This window comes from Pan paniscus, chromosome 4 (genome assembly GCF_029289425.2).
Source record: "Pan paniscus chromosome 4, NHGRI_mPanPan1-v2.0_pri, whole genome shotgun sequence".
Lineage (NCBI taxonomy): Eukaryota > Metazoa > Chordata > Mammalia > Primates > Hominidae > Pan > Pan paniscus.
This window is the reverse complement of record NC_073253.2, coordinates 126,313,625-126,319,033: the sequence shown is the minus strand read 5'-3', so window position 1 is coordinate 126,319,033 and position 5,409 is coordinate 126,313,625. Positions and strand designations below refer to the sequence as shown.

Genomic DNA, 5,409 nt, shown 5'->3' with positions numbered 1-5,409 from the left:
TGTCCATGAGAATTAATCCCTGTTAGGGAGGATGATCAACAGGTCAGTGTTAGGGAACAACATCAGGAGTCTGGAGGGCAAAGACAATGGGATTCCCAGGGTTTACCCCCTTGCAACAGGACCCAGTGGACAGATGGAGAATGAGAACCTAGGGAGCACTCCCCTTTGCCCATCCTCTCATCACCCCCAGGTAAGGAACTGAAGGTTCTAGTAGGGAAGTCGAGGCTGAACTATGGTTACATAGTCTGAGTCAATACAGCAGATGCAAGACCATGATAGTGGACTCAGGCCTCAAACTGGAAACCAGGTCTACATTGGCAGATTATTTCTAAATGTCATGAGTCAGTGGGATGAGGCTTTCTCTGTTTCCTTAGAAGGTTGGCAAGGCTGCGCATGATTTTCTGTGCCCAGCAAATAAAGTCTAAGGAAGGCTGAGCTTTCTGGTTCTCTTTTTTTTCACCAAAAACTTTTTATTGGCCTTTTGGATGGAAACGGGTTTATTTGTCAGGAAGGATGATCCCATCATACTTATGCTGGAAGCAACGCATGATCTCCTCTTTGCTGAGTCTGTGTTTGGCCCCAATGCAGCCTGTCCTGTGCTTCTTGTCTGTGATGCTGAAACCTGGCCTACCCAGCACCACAGAGAAGTCCAGGCCGTAGATACCAGTGCTTGGGTCATATATGATACCCAAATCGATGTGTTCCTGGATCCCAAAACCAAAGTTTCTAGTATCCGAGAAGTTATTTTTTCTTAACTCATACTTCTGCACCTTTAGATCTTTCTCCAGGATTTCTTCTGCCTTGGACCCTTGAACTGTGCAGTGGACAGCAATCTTTTCATTTCTCTGCATGCCAGAGGATCTGATTGTATCTAGCTCTGGAAAACACAGGACTCTGCCCTGTGAGCTGCTCCAATGCCTTGGCTGCTCGGGTTAGTCTGTCTCCACTCTCCTCAACACAGATGTTGAGGCAGAGCTTGCAGATGTGAAGTTTCTGCATGGGGTTCTCCTTTCCACCTTGATCTGCCATGATAGAGAATAGGAAGAGCTCAGGTTCTCTTAAAAGAACTTTAGGAAACATCAAATGGGATATATTTTGGGCAGCTTCAGAAGCTCTACATCAGTCTCTGATCAGGCAAGAAATATCTGTATATGAAAAACCTGTAAATAAAATTTGCAGTTCATTCAACTTCAATGCAGCAAATTATATCCTTGATATTTGGAAAATCCTACAGATGTCTGAAAAGCAGTCTATTGTGGGATAGCCATTAAATTCTAGAATCTTTTAGTAATAAGATTGTATTTGGATGGGGCTACCTGTAGGGTAATGACATAATCCTCATTGTGAAATATAAACAACTGCAGAGGCAAGAGCTGCCATCAAGAATTATATGTTCCTAAGAGTGCCAAGTTGCTTTAAATTGTTTCTTCCTTTTACAGTGATACAGAAAGAGAGAAATCCCTTTTAATATCTCCATAAAATATTAAAATGTTGTCAGGATCTTCTAAAAGCCCCCAAAAATCTGTGCTTTCAGAAGTATGTTAGTCATAGTACTCAGAATCACATAGTTACCACCATGGTGTTCCCATAGACTGGCCACATATCCTTTAAATAGAGAGATAATGTGGCCAGAAGTGTTCCTTCTTTTGGTTGCTGGAAATGAAAATGAGAACAATCTTACAATTTCAGAATTAGTCAGCGGGAGCCCACTTTTTTCCTAAGCATTTCTTTATTTGTGGATTTTCAGAATGGTACAATTTAGAGATTCAAATATGAAGCCTTGCTTTCTCTACCAGAGAAAGGAAAAGATATGGCTCTATCCTGTGGTATATAATCTCCTTCAGAGGAGATTTCAGCTTTATAGATAAGTTAGAATCTCCTTCTCCTTTCCAGGGTTTGAGTTCTACAATACACAATATTTTTAGGGCCTGAAAAAAATGACAATGTCCTCTTTTTCCTGAAGCACTTTTTGTAGTGGAAGACCTTTTCTTTACTGCAATATTTTATAAGTGTGGGCTTGGGAGAGAGAAAACGAAGACAGAGAAAAAAAATCATATAAGTAATTGTTCAGAATGTATCATCTATCATTATTTTCAAATACAAGTCCTGTCCTTGGAGCTGTTCTCTTGTTTCACTGATTTCCTAGAAAAATATGAAAAAGAAGGCGAGCCTGCTTATATAGTTTAAAGTTTCTTATTTCACTTTTCATATCCTGCTGCAGAACACACCCAGCATTTCTGGGACTTCGGGGTGGTGTTTGAACAGATATCCTCTGTTCAATATGTGCTCCATTGTCATTGTTGAGAAGACAATAGTTCCCATGTCTTCTGCATCCAGGTGACACAGGACAGATTGAATGCATCACCAAACAATGCACATCTCCTTTTCTATGATCATTTATTGTTGGAGAAGGAAGATACTTATTTTTATATTTGAGGGAACTGATGTCCAGAGATGAAAAATGATACGTTTAGAGGTCAATGGCTAGTTAGCAGTACAGTCAGAATGGCTGCAATGACTGCCCAGATATCTTGACCCTTTGTTTAGTGCTAATTTCCCCATTTTGTATCCATAAGCCTCTTTGGTGGCACACTTTTATTTGCTCTATCTACCTGAGACTCTGGGTTTCTCATATTAAGGACCTGCTTCCTGCCTTGGCAGAAGGCCCACCCTGACCTGCTCTTCTGTCAAAGCCTCCTGGCAATCTCCTTGCCTCTGGCTACATGCAGTAGCTTCCTTAAACATCTTGGTGGCTTCCCAATCAACCTCTAGTTCTGGTGCTATTTGTGACCCCTCTTCAATCTGCCTAATTCCCAAATTACTGCTTTGCTTTGCTGCCCAGGCTGGAGTGCATTGGCCTGATCTCGGCTCACTGCAACCTCTGCCTCCCAGGTTCAAGCGATTATCCTGCCTCAGCCTCCCAAGTAGCTGGGATTAGAGGCATACGCCACCATGCCCCGCTAATTTTTGTGTTTTTAGCAGAGACAGGGTTTCACCATGTTGACCAGACTGGTCTCGAACTCCTGACCTCAGGTGATCTGCCCTCCTAGGCCTCCCAAAGTGCTGGGATTATAGGTGTGAGCCACTGCGCCTGGCCTTTGTTTCAGCTTTGACCTGGGGAGGGGAAGGAGGGGACACTTATCCTCTTCCTTATGCAACTAGGAATCTTCTCCTCAAGCTTTCTTTTCCCAGGAGTGGAGAGTGTTTGAGTCTCTTCTGCTCCTCTCTACCTCAGTGCTCAATTGTCCCCAGGGAGGAGGAGGGGTGGAGCTAATTGATCAGGCAATTTTACTAGTGAGTGTGATCAATATGCCTTTTGCTGGGGAAACTGGCTCTGTCCTGCCTGTCTTTGACCTGAGGCACCGTACCTGCCTCTCTTTGACCTGAGGTGCCGTGGGCCTGCTCACATCTCTGGCCTCTTTTTTTTTTTTTTTTTGAGACGGAGTCTCCTCTGTCACTTGACCAGGCTGGAGTGCAGTGGTGTGATCTCGGCTCACTGCAAGCTCCACCTCTTGGGTTCATGCTATTCTCCTGCCTCAGCATCCCGAGTAGCTGGGACTACAGGCGCCCGCCACCACGCCCGGCTAATTTTTTTGTATTTTTCGGAGAGACGGGGTTTCACCATGTTAGCCAGGACGGTCTCGATCTCCTGACCTCATGATCTGCCCGCCTCAGCCTCCCAAAGTGCTGGTATTACGGTTATGAGCCACCGCACCTGGCCATCTCTGGCCTCTTAGTTCAACTCTCTAGCTGCAACGTTCTCCAGGTGATCACCCATGCGGCAGGATGCTGTCTTCCTTGAAGCTGGCTGGGTAAGTGGATTTGGTGTGCTCTACAGACTGCATTCCCCATAGTTTGGACCAAGATTTGGGAGGAGTCAGGACCATTATTTTGTCCCAAGGCTTAAAATTTATTCTTCCTCACAGTTGACAATTGGGCCCTGTGTGTTGGAAGTTATTAGGTGCTGGCCCAGCCATTAATACAGCTGACACTGTGATTCCTGTTTGGCCATCCATTCTTTGTAGGACTTCTCCATTAGTTAGAACTTTTGTGGGAAGAAAAGTAAGCTTTAGACTCCCAAGTGTCAAAGATCTGCAATGTTGGGTCTTTTCTCCTGGTTACCCGGTTGTCGGAGGATGAATTGACTGTCTCCTATACAATTTTTGGTCTGTCATTAGCTCCAGTTTCACTACTCAATTCACATTAATCAAAAACCATTTTGAAAAAATTGATTTAACAAGGAAAATAAATGATGTTTACTTAATACTTTTATACACTCTTTATCATACTAGCTATTGCATTCAGATTGTCTAGTTTATTACCTGTGACAACATAGTGATGGGATATTAATATACCCATTTTATAGATAACAAAACTTAGGCCCAGAGGGTGGAACTCTCAAAAGGTCATTCAGAGACACTCAAGATATCCCCATTTGTCCAGTACCTATTGTGTGCCAGGCATAGACCTAAATGTTTTACAGAGAATATTTTGTTTATTATTTACCACAGTCCTGCCAGGGAGATATTATAGTCTCTGAGAAATTAACAACTTGCCAAGGAACATATATCAAAGGAAGGATGGAGACAGAACTGGAATTCACATCTTTCTGCCTCTAAAACTGCAAGTTCTTCCTAACATTTCAGGGTGCTTTCCCTTTACAAGTGCTCATTTTTCAACTAGATTTTTGAACTGTTAGGGAGACAAGTTTATTGTTTCAGGCCTGCACAGAATTGATAGTAGCAGTGAGAGTTCAGTTTCTCTCTCTGCCTTCCCATCAACTTATCTCCCATTTCTGGGAATGGGGACAGAGAATTTAGAAAATTTATAGGTACACCATGTAATTTTGTTTGGAAAACCCTTCAGATGATTGAAATCTCTTAAGAAAAACCTGTACCTTCACTTCTCAGATTTCTGCCCAATGACAAGATCTACGGCTGTCTGTGTGCTCTTAGAGTAAGTGCTGCTCTCGTATTCCTGGCACATGGCCCTGGTTTGGTATTTCCTGGTGTCTTATCCCAATTATGGGCTCCTTTGCCACTTACAACCCTCTGGTAAAAGACCAGGTCACTTCCCAGGAAGCAAATTATTTGATTAAGCAAGTATTTATGTAAAATTTGTAATATACACATTTAGAAAAAGATCAAATTACTAGCTGCACAAGTTTTGCCTTTTCTTTTTGCATTTTGTAATGTGTTTGATTGTCAAACTTGAAGGAGATAAAATGGACAATAGCAACATTTCCATTGGAAGAAAGATTTCTGAAGAGCTTATAAGGAGGTAAATTTGAGTGGTAGGATGTTTCTTACATTTATTTAACAGTAGGCAACACATTTAAAGGTGCAGCAGGTTAACATGTACTGGGGAGAGCAAAGGTAAGAGATTGAAGGGTTCAGGTTGTCTTTGAAG

General features: G+C 42.6%; 1 pseudogene; it reads right to left on the bottom strand.

The window, feature by feature from the left end:
- Nucleotides 1–497: 497 nt before the first annotated feature.
- On the bottom strand, nucleotides 498–1,029 carry LOC100989912 (large ribosomal subunit protein uL5-like; annotated as a pseudogene).
- Between the last annotated feature and the right edge of the window lie 4,380 nt (nucleotides 1,030–5,409).